Raw genomic sequence first — 14,224 nt, 5'->3', positions numbered from 1 at the left:
GCAAAAGTCTTGTCTCACACCTTAAACTGTCTTCCTGGCATGTATGATAGACATAGAAAAATGAATGGTCTTTCTACCAGAAGACAAGATCCTGTCCTATCAGAACATTTTCAGGAATTTCTGTCTGTCTTCAAGAAGCTGCCTCCATAAGAGAGTTCCTTAGTATTCTAGACCTTATTTCATCAGTGCTCTTCATGATACCAGTGTCCAGACTTCATATGAGAAAGATTCAATGGTGCTTAAAAAAAATATTGATCCAAGTACCTGCATCCATTAGAGTTCTAAGTACCAGGCTGGAATTTGGGAAATGAGAGTTAACACTGGTGAAAGGATCAGATGTCTCTGAATCCAAGCCTACCCTTCTTCCTTCTGACCCCAGTTCAATCAGTCCAGATGGATCTTCTGATTTTGCATGGGGAGCAATGTTGAAAGAGTTCAAGTGCAAGGTGAATGGGGTCCTACAAAGTACATAAATGTCAAAGAAATGTTAGTGATTCATGCCTTAAAAGTTCTTCACCACTTATGCTCACCAGGTCCCCTTTTAGTGGTCACAGACAACACCACAGTCAAGTGGTATCTCAGCAGACAAGGGAATGCAAGGTCATACCCTTTTGTTGGTTGGCAATAATGGCCTGGGAGCTAGCCATGCAGCATTCTCTGGTACTTAAGGCCTCATACAATCATTAGACCAAAACATAGTGGCAGACAGACTAAGCAGATCCCCGATGGACCCTCATGAGTAAAAACTCAGGACATGGGTATTATCTAGGACTTGGTCCAGTTGTGGGTAATAACTCAAATACATATGTTTGCCTCCTTTCAAAACAGTTGGAAAATGTCTGTTTGAGACATCCTTGTAGCCATGCTTGTAGGACAGATGCATTCTCATTCCCATGGACAGTAATGTTCCTGTATGCATTTCCACCCTTTCCTCTGATAGCCAAGGCTCTTCTGAAGATTCAGAAAGAATTATAAAATATCATTGTGATGATCCCCTTTTGGCCCAAACAAAGCTGTTTCTCCCTGGAATTGGCCAAGGGCAATTACAACAGATTCCTTCCACTCTGGATCTGTTTACACAGTGTCAGGGACAACTGGTGCACTGCAACTAAGAGCAATTGCTGATGAAAGCCTGGATGATTCTATCCTGATGCCTTTTAGGTACTTGTGCCATGAGGATGTGCAGTGGTATTGAAGGAGGCAAGAAAACCTGCAACTAGAAAATCTTATGTTTACAAATGGAAGACATTTTCTAGGTGGAGCCTAACCAATAACAGAGGGGCCAGTATAGTGTTTAAGCCTCTGTTTTGAAATATATATGTGAGCTGCTCAGTAATGGCTTATCTTATACATTTATCAAGGTGCATCTTGTGGCCATCTTAGTCGTGTGCCCCTGGCACCCCCTCTTTCATCACTTTTGTGGTCAGTCGGTTTATGAAAGGAGTATTGCACTTGATACCCCATCCCCTTGAAAGTAAATGTCTTCTCCTTGGGACCTCAACTTTGTTTTTGAAAACTTGATCTTATTTCTTTTTGAACCTGCCTTTTAGGTTTATTAAAAGTTCATCACTTAGAAGACTGTTTTGTTTATTGCTCTGACATCTGCCAGGTGAGTTTTGACCTACAGGCTGTTATGGTGGGAAAGCCTTATTTGATCTTCCACAAGGACAGGGTTGTCTTCCACAATAATCCATCTTTCATACCAAAAATTGATTCTGAATTTACCCTGAATCAAGCCATCAATCTCCCAGGTTTCTTTCCAAAACCTAAAACAGCAGAGACAAGATTCTGCATATCCTGGATTTGCACAGGTGCTACCTAGATAAAACTAAGCCCTTTAGGAAAGCTGAACAGCTGTTTATTTCTTAATCTGAACATTGAAGGTTCAGCCTGTCTCTAACTAAACAAATCCATAGGGGTTGTCCTTTCCTATTGTTTTTTGTTGCTCCCACTATGATAAATCTATTACTGGTTAGGTTAAGACATATTGCACCAGAGCCATATCCTCTTTGCTGGCATGTTGTTAAGAAGGGGATTCTAGAAGCTTTCTAGAGAAAGCAACCTGGTCTTGTGTTCATACCTTTATCTTTACAAACTGGATTCATTTTCAAGTTCCAGAACAGGATTTGTGAAGACCATTCTCCAGGGGCTCCTGAATCCTTATCCTTCTTCCTCCCAGATTGGGTAACCTTTGGAAATCTACCCATATGCCACTGAGGCAGTGTGAATGAGTGTGTAAAGTTCTAGCCAGTTAAATAGATGTTTGTCTTCTTAAATAATTCCCAACTTTTTGGATAAACCAGATGCGTATCACCAACTGCTGGTTATAGTGAGAGTCACTTGCAACTACCTGACTTCTCTTACATATATCCTTTATGCTTTCAAAGAGTTTTAGAAATAACAGTATAAACAATATTTGCTGCAATACAGAATGTAGATAGAATCAGTTTTACTTACTGTAGCACAGATCAGTGAACCCTCGCTGAATGAGTCCCACTAACTGAAGCTGCCTTTCATCAAGTGCTGCTGGTGATCAAGTGCTCAGTTCAATGAGCAGTACATTTTAGTTGTAACTAACTGAATGCATTAAATAGAGCCATAGCAGGATCATGTAATGCCTGGTGACATTCCCCAAAATGGCACTCAAAGTTGAGGAGCCAAAAACACGTCATTTCCCTAATCTGGCACTCCTGAACTAAGGAGCAAACCAGGCCCATTTCTCTTTATCTCCCTGCATGCACTCCTCAACAGTTGAGGAGAAAATAAAGTTTTTTTTTTCTTGGCAAAAATACGGGTCCTTTCACTTTAACAAACAGTTTACTACATTTTACAGTTAGTGCATTACTAGCTTTCCTGTCTGAATGCTAGTATTTTAATGGAACACACCAGGAGTGCTGAAGCACTACCAGCGTTCAGAACATAAAGTAAAAAACCCATTCTGAAGATCGTACCACCTGTCTTCATGCATCTAAGGCAGCTTCAACCTTTACTCCACCCTTGCTATGCTTATGGCATTACACAATTGCAGATCATGCAAGAATGGAATGGGAGAAAAGCTAGTGTAACACAATACCATCTCTTTTCTTTTTTCTGTGTTTGTGCAATCTCGGAGTTATTACCACAGGGTAACCTGGGTTTTCAATGTACATGGTCACTGACTGAGTGGTGTACAATTAATAGCCACACAGAATCACTACAGTAAAGGAAACCTAAAGTATGGCATACAACTGAACTTCACACTTTTAATAGATTGTTTAACAGTTTCATTCAAAGTTAATGCACTGACTTCATCAGAACATTTAATAGGGAATCACTGTGGATTTCTTTAACAAGGTAGCCTTGATCCAAAGTAAGCAACTGTGAGTAGGATGGACTTTTCCCTGTATTCCTGAAGCTGATCCTGTGTTGCTTTCCTATGCCAGAATCCTGCTAGTCCTGAAGGTCTGGAATGAGTTGTGTGAGGATTTTTGCTGAGTCATTTCAAAATGCTTTGGATTGTTAGAGCACGGTCACTGTGATCTCTAAAGGTTGTAGTAGTGTTACATCATTACTTTTCTTATGAGTGGCAGATACAAAGACAAACTGACAGGCAGTGCTTAACCCATCCAAAATATTTGACAATATTAGCGATATCTCCACCCGCTGTAAAACGTATACGCAGGTGTAGACATATGCACCCCCACCCCTTCCCTCACACACACAAATTTTAATAAAAACATGGCAGTCTTATATTCAGATGTTTTGTGAATTAACAGGTGCTGTTACTTCTTTTCTGAAGGCAGCATGGCTGTAACTACTGTAGCACAAGGATCAGTCCTAGAAACACAATTATTTTTCTTATATTCATTAGTAGACTCATGTTTGTTAATGCCAGGATCAACAAGCTTCTTTAGACATTTTCAAAGAAAAAGAAAACACGGCTGCTGCTCATTGCAGTTACAATGAAGATAATCCAGCAGGTGTAGCTAATGTTGTTGTTTTTCTTTTGGCTTTTCCCGGTTAGGGGTCGTCACAGCGGAACTCCGGTCTACTAATGATTGGCAGTAGATTTTTACGGTGCTATGGTGCCAGCTCAATGCCCAGCCTTCAACGGAGGCACACCCATTCACGTATATCTTTCGAGTGCTACTCGATCATGGGGAGGACATGCAGACTCCACACAGAAGGAGCTCCAGCCAAGAATCGAATGGGAAAACAAGCAGGTGTAGCTAATAATAATCTCAAAATTAGTGGTCTCTACAACTGAGTGTTGACATACCCCTTCACCCCCCCAAGGTAGAGACTAAAATGTCCAGTTTTAACTTTTGTTTTTAGCAGTGTGTATTTATAACTCATACTTGTTTTTTTCCCCTGATCCTATGCTGAACAGCGCGTGTATTATATAAGTTTATATATATTTACTTTTAACAGGAAGTATACCAAATATAAATATAACAGGCTGTCTTTCACTAACAGGTATAGCTTCAAGGGGAATGGTCCTTAAACGTCAAGAGAATCTGCTACATAAGAGCTGCTATACACAATCAAATAAAGCAAAAGTTAAAAAATAATATTCTTATCTACTGTGCACAAGTAGGTCACATTTTCTGGTCAGGATTTAAAAGTTATTATTACCACTAAAGGACAGTACAAGACAGTACTGTAGTGGTTACCAATTATGCATACATCAAACATAGATATCTTGCCAACCTCTTTTTTTCTGCTAGTTTTCATAAAAGACTTATTGATTTTAGGTATAGCCTATTATGTAGCAGTCATATTTCTATACAGTTTAGACATCTAATTAGCATGTTTCCTAGACTAGTACTGAAATTAAGAGAAATAGAGGTGTTGTTTATCCCCTCTGAGTGTGTCCTCTTTCATTGCTCTTCATTCTTACTTTTCCTCAGTTTCCTATCAAGTTACTAGCACCTGAAGTACACAGTCAAAATGCTTACCTTTTAACTTCTAGTTAATGGTAGTGTCCATCAATGTCATGTGTATCTTGATGAGCTCAACAGTTCACTAATTAAAATTTTATTTCAGCTTGTTTGTATGTTTTATTGAATTCCAATAAGTAAACGAAAAAAGTTATGTTGTAATTAGCGTTCATGCCTACATATATTAAAACACACACATCATCTGTTTTGAAACAAAGGGTTCTAAGATATTTTGTCATATGAAATAGAGATCTGGTGGCAAATGCTGAGCTCTCATAACTCACTTCATTACATTTCTTGTGCTCACTATAGAAGTTCTGGATGTAGCAACAACACCAACATGCACCACCTTATGTATATCCTTTGATGTTCTTTGTAGTCAGTGTTGCAGTACTAATTCTAGAGTCTTTCTACTATGCAGAAGCCAGCGACCATCCTGATTTCCACAGTGTTTTCATCATTCATAGCTGACAGATGTCTAATAGCCAATATCTTGATGTCAGGTTATGAGTGGCTTCCACTGGCACTATCTTCAGTTCTTTCTAGCTCTGCAGTTTGATGATCTACTTAATTTATCAGATGCTCATAGTCTGTTCATAGGTTCATAGGGGTGTACTAGGCTAATGGCTAGCCTAGTTAGCTGGTTCATTTTTCTCTAATAGTTTCTAACAGATGATTTTCAGATAAGTGCCCCATTGAGGGATTTTTTCTAAAATGATGTTCAACAAAGTTAATAATTGCATGAAGTGTGGGAAACAAATCCCATGTAAAGACTTTCATTTTTTTGTCTGTTTTGTTTGGGGTCTCAGCACAATGTTTCTAGTTGTTAGGATTGTGCTAGGTTTCAAGCTAAGACCCTTAAGTGTGAAGCTGAAGTCCTCGCAGCACACGTGGAGTTCTCAAACTTGGTTCCTTCTGCTTCTTCACTTTCTTCGGTTCCGACTACTACTTTACCAAAGAAACACAAAGACAAAAAACCTAAGGAAAAAGATTCAGCAGATGATGGCAATTATTCCACATCTGCTTCTAAGTTGAGTGACAACTCTGATGAGGCAATTTTGCAGCTCCTAGGTCTGATGACTACCAGGCCTGAACCATCTGGCATGATCCATCAATAAGCCACCATGGCAGCTGGCCATTCGATTTTGCTGTGCCCTCCACCAACGGCAGTGGATCTGAAATCACTTAGCAGGCTTCATCAGCTTCCAATGTCTGAGGGCTGATTACCAAGTGAGATGGTTCATCTCCCACAGTTGTTTTGCAGGAACACATGCCAGTAATCTGGACTAAGGCCAGAATCACCAACCGAGGACCAATTTGTCTCTTGTTAAATGGGCACCTAAACCAAAGAGACCAGTCAGCTTACTTCAGCCTACATTCCAGTCATCAGCAACTACAGCCCATGTCAAAATGCAGGACTGCCTTAAAATTGCTCAAGAATGTATGGCATTTATAAAATCTAGGGACACCAGCCAAGTGCTACAGACTAGTGAGACTACTTCTGAAGCTTATTTCATCTCTAAACCTCCAGTTCTTCCTATGATTCCTGATCTCAGACTCCTAAATGCATATGTATGCACGAGTGTAATATTGTTCCTCTTTATCAAAACTTCATAAGATAAACAATTGCCAATATGCTTTCAGTTCCTTCTCATTTTCCACACGCTCAGACCACTCCAGCAGCTTTAATGATTGTCTACATGCCTTTACCTAAAAAATGCTTAAGAGTGCCACCACTTGGCATGTGTATGGTACCCTTCCAGCAAACTCCTGGCAGGTGTTTGCAACATTACAAAGATCACTTACTTAGCCAATGGTCAATTTACTTTGTGTTTGATCTAATTCTGTTTCATCATCTGCATTACTCTTCTTTCTTGCCATGCATGTTTTTCTTCTCCCTTATCCAGTGCTTATCTTATCTAACTGTGGTCCTATTTCTTTCTCCAGTTTTGTCAACAAAATACAAAAAAGACAGAGAATGTTCAGGTTGAGATATTCATGCCATTGTCTTCTTTCTTATACTAACCCAGTTTTATTAGATTCAGTCTAGAACCCACAAATCACTGGATCAAATAAAATAAAAATTCAATTTCTTAATATAATCCCCTGCTTAACATCCCTGTTCTGCAATGATTGTTGCTTACTACCCATGTCTTTTAGTATGTTTCTATTCCTTCATAGTAACTTTCCTGACTTCAAACATCATCCGTAACCTTTGTAAGTCTTTTGTAGAAAACTGCATCCTTTCAACTTTTCAGTCTTGTTGTTATCACTATCCTACTTCTGGAACTTTCTAAAAATTTCCCCTTTACCTCTTTTATCATCACTGTTACTTTCTTAACCTTTTTCTCTGTTGTGTCCAAAAGGTAATACATAAATGAATTTTTTTTTCTTCGTGCAATTTGAATAGTGGTGAAATTCCACTGTTTTTCCTAAAACACTAAATATTTGCTTTTTGCACCATTACTTCATCTTTTTTTTTAAGTCATACAACATTAGTATGATGTTCCTGTGACATCTATACCCATGCATGCTTCCTCTTCTTCTGTACATTTCCTTCAAACATTCATTCCTCTTAGCTACCATTTGTATTTTTTCTGCACTTGTATTCACTTAATGTGTGTGTATGTATGTATATATATATATATATATATATATATATATATATATATATATATATATACTCACCAAGCTAGTCAAATCAGTACAAGTCCGCCAAGTTTAATGTTTATTGAATGCAATATTACTGTGTTAATGCACCGATTTCCAATATTGTTTTGAACCATCTATCTTACAAAATACCCCTCCCTGTGTCCGTCTCTTTAGTACTACCATCTACCGCTGTTCGTAAACATACATGGAAGGAAGACCAATGATCACCATCTTATTTCTAACATGATTACAGACCTGATTCCCAAGTACAAATACAACCCTAGTGGCTACATGATCCTTTCAGTACATAACCTCTGTGTTACACAAGCTTCTCGTACACACCTAAAATCTCTTCTCCAAGTCTTGCATCAGTTTTTTTCTTAGGTTCACCCTTCTCCACTACTTCACGTGGACACAAAGAAGTATAGGTAAATTCCCCACCCATAACATGATTTGTCAGCCAAGAACAAAACATTTTAACTTTTATTAATATTTTGCCCATCTCTCATTACCATAAGCCTATAATAGCCCATCTCAATTTTCTATATTTACCAGTTACACTTGCTACAAAAGTCATGCTTTCTAACACCTCATACATATTTGACAACTCATATTCCCAATTCTTAATCAAAGTGCATAATCCCTGTACATGTCTTTAAACCTTGAAGCCAAAAGTTCTGAAACCTTCTTGTATCACTACTAACTTTTTTCATTTACACTTATGACTTTTTTCTCCCTTGTCCTACTGTAATGTTTTATTTTTGTCACCATTGCCTTGTCAGCCCTTTGTTCTATTACTTTGAATCAACTTTACACTTGAATTTCCTTTCTTATTATCTCAACCTATAGTGTACCCTCACTGTTTGGATTTTCACTTTGGCGTTCTTCTTTTTGTGTACTTCTGGAACATTCTACCATGTAAATTGTCCTTTTGCACTTAATTAAAGAAGGCAAGCTGCCTAAAGCTCATTAGTTTGCCACATTTAATGTGATTTTTATACAGTCCTTTTTTGTGTCTCACACACTATTCAAATCGGTTCCCTATTAGAACCTCAAAGATCCACTTACCCGAATACATAAACGCTGACACGTATTCATCAAACCGCGAAAACACCGATCATCCTGAAGCACAAAATCTGAAATGTCGAATCGTTATGGTTGGCCCTTCTGCGGTATAGCTCCGTAAGGTAAGTGTGCGATAGTTACGGACCTTAGGGTTAGGGTGCGGGTTAAGATAAGTGCATAGATGGTAATGTATGTGAGGTTTAGTGTAGGGTTAGAAGCAGGGTTTTGTTAAGTGTATGTGTGTGGATTATTTATTTTGTTTGGTTATACCTTCTTAAGGTAATTGTGTGATAGTTACAGACCTTAGGGTGCAGGTTAAGTTAAGTACATACATGGTGTTATATGCAAGATTTAGTTTAGTGTTAGAAGTAGGGTTTTGGTTAGTGTATGTATGTATGTGGTTTATTTATTTTGTTTGGGTAGGTAGTATGTAGCAGGCGGTGGGTGGGACAACTATGACGGTTCGAGTTTTGAATTTCGCAGTTTAGGGCATTCAGTGTATTTGTAGTTCGCGTAATATGTGTCGGTGTTTATGTATTCTGTGAATAGGACTTTTACGGTTCCAATACAGGCCCATTTAAATCATATGTTTACAGCTAATTTTAAAATATCCTTGTTCATGCAAGACATAGAATTCTGTCTGTCCTCCATATAGGATATAACATTTGCTTCCCTCTATAAATCACTTAATTAGGGAAATTTTTTGCAACCTGCCATGGACCTTTTGTAATATCACAATGCTTCCTGGTCCCTAAACCTTGCTTAAAGTTATTCTCAGTTTTTCTTGATTCAGAAACAGACTCATACTTTTCTTTTAGCCAGTAAAGTTAAAATGTATTATGAATATTTTACCGCACATAATGTACATTGGTCTTATTTTGCTTACAAATAATTTGGTTATTTCAAAATAATTACATAAGAAGTATTTTTCATCAAAGAATTAAAATGTCTGCATCACTGCCATTTCACAAGTCATGTCATACTTCCTTTCAAAGAAAAAAATGTTTTAGCACCCTTTGGTACCTCATCCTCATTTGTAATGACTCCTCCACTTCTGCAGTAAAGCTGTTCATGTCCCATATCAAAACTACATTACTCAATCTCTAAACTGCGATATAACCAATTAGTAGTCTGCAGCATAAGCTCCAAGTCTTGTCAGCTTGTACAGAACTGTTGCTTTCCAGCCTCAGAGCCTCAGTCCTCTATTTGTAAACTGCAGCATAAATCCCGAGGTCTCAAAACCTCAGCAGAACTATTGCAAGATACCTACAGAGGTGTATTACTCAGTCTGTAAACTGAAGCTTAAAACTGTCAGGTCTCAACAACTTGCACACTATTGTTACATGCCAGCTACAGAGACATATTACTAAACATTCGTTCCTCAAAAAGCACTTGTTCCTCTAAGCCAAATGCTCCTGCTTCAAAACAAGGCATATAACCTAACCTGTCTCTTTCTGAGTCTCTTCTCTTTCAAGATTCATTGAAGATTGACCCACTTTAGAAACTAATGTGTGTACTGTACATTACACTGTGCTTGACTGTACATTGCACTCTGCTTGTTAACTGGAATCTATATACATAGTTTTTTTTTCTATGTAATTAGTGTGAACTGTTCTGTTATTGTTTACATTTCTGTATTTTTTGTTTGGGAAATGTTTTGTATTGTACCCAGGCTAAGCCTGAAATTAATCAATATTGATCAGTGTAATACCCCGGTAAACAAATATAAATAAGTCTGTATAAACAAATATAAATAAGTATGTAAACTGCAGCATAAACTCCTGAGTCTCAAAAACTTGCAGAGAGCAGCTACCTGCAATACATACGTGTGCATCTCCTGATGCTTCCAGATGGCTCATTACTTATGTTGCCAGCATGGCATCCAGACGTCCTCTTCCTTGACTTGAACGTACAGAGTAATGCTTTTCTAATAAGTGGCAATTGCATGTAAGTGTAGTATCTTGATGTAAGCTATAAAGACACTGTTTCAATTGCATTAAATACTATTGCCTACATCAATGTTATTGAAAAAAAGTCAGATGAGGAAAAAAAATCAGTCTTGCTTTCAGTAATTAAAATTAAGTTTATCCTTGGCTAGGTAAGACGTTGATGTTGAAATCAGTATGTACTAATTTCATCCTTGAAGACTTTGCTAGCTAAGACACTAATAAATTTTAATTGAATAAAGATTGTAAATGTGTGCAACCTTGGGAGAGCACATTTGGAAGAGCAGCGTCATCAATGGAAACATCCGACATCTGGCTTGGAGGAATGCTGTGGAAAAAGCAGTATGTGTACTTGATAAACGGTCATATTAATGAGAGCAACAAGAGTTAATTGCAGTGAAATGGAATGATGGGAAACTAAAGAACAGAATGTGCAGAGTGTTGCAAAACTGTGTATAAGAAAGAGTAAATGGAACATAGTATGAAGTTTGATACTGAAATGAAGCTGATTCTCCTCTAGAGAGAATCACAGTGAAAACTACATTATGACATGCAATTTTCAAGAAAATAATGAGCATAATCAAGAAGAAATGGAATTAGTGATGGCTTATTCAGTAATCAAGATAGGTCTGGATGTAGGAAGAAGTATAGCTACAGTATGGTAAGAGGCACTGTCAGATCTTACTTTTTGATAGAGGAAGACAAGTTATAAAACATCTGGAGGTAAAACTAGAATTGTATGTGACATGAAAAAGTACTTGACTAGAGATATTTAGAGACATTATGGGTACAATTAGAGTTGAAGTAAAAGGGATGGGAGCATTGGTAGCAGCTTAGCTTATTTTCAAAGTTGTTCTAGTTATGGATTTAGCAAAATAAATGAAGGTGAAAGGCAAGAAATTTAAGATGGTTGTAGGAAAAGTGTCTTCAGAAAGGATTCAATTGGGAGTTAGAAATGGTCATGATGTATACCAAAAATGGTCATTTTTGTATACCAGAGATGGGCTTGTCTCGTTGAAGCTGGACAGATGTTTTGAAGTTTCAAAATGCCTTCATTTTTATGTGACTTTAAATGGTTTTCTATCAAAACCAAGAATAACACTTCATCATTTGTTTAATACAATGAAATAAAATGATGAAAACGAAAAGTTTTTTATATCTACATGTCGAACTTCCTTTCTCAAACATCCACATTCCATGTTATTCGAAACAGCAAAAGGTGACATCAGACACCCAGGCTATTCAGTTTAACATGCCATGAGAATTTTACTTCTACAGCACAACACACTCCCTTCAAATTATATATATACCAACTCCAAGATCACACTACAGTGAGGCAAAGGGTAAATTTCCTGATCCTCAATGTACTGCGATCTCCATTCACAATGCCAAACTCATACTAACGAATCACACTTTGCTTTTGTTATTATGAGTTTGTAGTATTCTAGTTTGGCATTGTGCAACTTTGAAACTACACTTTCCTTCAAATGACATTCGATCAACTGCATTTCAAGCTTTTGATAGTAAACTGACTTTAAACATCCAATGCTTTCCTTTGCAATATGACCTTAAATGGCATTTATACAGTATGGAAACAGTTATCACTCCTAAATGCTGTGAAACATTATGTACTGGATACCTTTTCCAAAAGAAAACTTCCTTTGGTAGAGCAATAATGCAGATTTTTCTACAAGGTATTCACAAAACACTTTCACATCTATTGCGTGCCTCCACTTTGGCTATCCCTGGCAAATTTTAAGTCTCTGTCATTTGTTATTTTCTCCACACTTTGCAACCCAGTATAATATATACTCGCCATGGCAGCAGATATTCAAGTTTGTGTGATTGCAATGTGTGAGCTATCCAATTTTGTTCTCCCTGGGGGAGGCAGTTGTACCATACTTTGTGGAGGAATTATTATGCTGTACTCAAACTAAGAGAACTTGACTATATTCTTTTCAGGGGCTATAAAGTATATCTTTTTAGAAAGTGATGTTTGTTTTTTATATCTATGTTATTTGCAGAGAAAATGGGACATTTGTTAATGATTCAAAGGTATGCAACGCGGTTGAAACACAAAGACTATAGAAAGAATTGAAAGGGATTTATCAGTATTGGTGGAATGGTGTAAAATAGTTCACCTTAAATTCAGAAATCAGTCACCCACTCTGTGAAATAACACTTTCACAGAGCTGTACAACATGTAACTGTATAGCGTGCCTTTCTTTTTTCTTTTTCCTTAAGATACTTAAATATTTCTTGTGCGTTCCCTTTTGTTTTCTTTCTTTCTTCAAGATTATTCATACTACACTCTTTAAGTCACTCTAGGGCAGCCTATGTTCATGATTGTTATTTCCTGCCCCCTGTGCATCATGATGTACTCCTGTATTCTTCAAATTGCTCTTTTTTTTTGTAGGGGAAGGGGAAAGCCCACAGGCAGGTTTGGCTTGACGTTGTAGCTGGTGATATCTGTGAAAAGGACACCTCTGCAATCTACTTATGTTTCTTAGACACTCATGGAATTTAGGGCATTCAAAAGGCAAGTTTTATGAGTGGTGGAAAAAGAGAAATAGAGCTGTAGCTGTGTGATATCTGCAGTGTATCCTAATGATGCAGAATGGGGCAGGCTAGCTAGGCTAAGCATTTCTTATCTGCCATTAAATTCTCTGTCAAGTTGCATCTTCTATTTCTAATTTGACCTGTTATGTTTGATTCTGCAGCCAGTTTATGTAGGAACTACCTTGAGAACTGAAGTCGTTGTTTATGTTTAAAGGTACTGCCCCCACACACACACACACACACTTAAGACCATGAAACAGTGCAGTATTTCATAACTGTCAGTGTGTAAATCTTTTCAGAATAGGCTAAGATAGTTTTATTGTCAGTATACATTTTTGAAAGTCTTTATAATTTATTTCATTTTCAGAAAAAGTTAATAGTTATACAGTTTGACATTTTGTAAATGTATTTCTGTACACCAGTTAGACCAGTGGCTGAGTTAATTACACCAATAGCTGATTTACTGTCATTACTACTAAATTTATTCATTGTAATGTCAGGACTTTTCTATGACCCACATGACCCAGGTTTCATTAGTAGTGCTGGCATTGGAAGATCATGCAAAAGACAAAGATGAATGACAATGCTAAGCATGCCCACTGTTCTCATGGTAGGAGTGTAAAGTTTGTGTTTTGCGAAAATTGCTGTACCTCTAAAACCCCAGAGGAAACCAGACACAAAGCAGAGGTGTCTGCTTACAAGAGTAAAGACTACTGGGGATTAACTTCACTCGCAGAAACATGTGGTTAAGCTTTTATACCACCCTATTTCATGCCCATACCTTGACCTGCGTCACTCCTACACAACAGTGATATAGATTATGAAAACTCCCAATGATCACTGAATGGATAACGAGTAGAGGAAAAATAAGAAAGAAAATCTTCATTGTAAAATTAGATAATCATATATTGTCAGCAGTATTGCCTGAGACAGATTTATCAAGATTATGGCTTATTGAATGTTTTATTTATTTATTTCACTTTTAAAGTAAGTTAATGGTTACATGTGCTGTTTGAAATTGGAAATATTTTACCTGTCTTCACAAATTACAGTGGTGTCTGAGTTTGCTATGATCACTATTAA

The 14,224-nt window shown here is 37.4% G+C and overlaps 1 protein-coding gene across 2 annotated transcripts in view; it reads left to right on the top strand.

Annotated features, from left to right (window-relative positions):
- The window catches only part of ALPK3 (alpha kinase 3), a 1,816,810-nt gene that overhangs the window by 1,312,507 nt on the left and 490,079 nt on the right, over positions 1-14,224 (top strand). The window lies entirely within an intron of this gene.

Source organism: Protopterus annectens, chromosome 15.part0, assembly GCF_019279795.1.
Source record: "Protopterus annectens isolate FY-2018-M chromosome 15.part0, PAN1.0, whole genome shotgun sequence".
NCBI lineage: Eukaryota > Metazoa > Chordata > Ceratodontiformes > Protopteridae > Protopterus > Protopterus annectens.
Note: the sequence above shows the minus strand (reverse complement) of the source record. Positions and strands in the feature narration are given on the sequence as shown.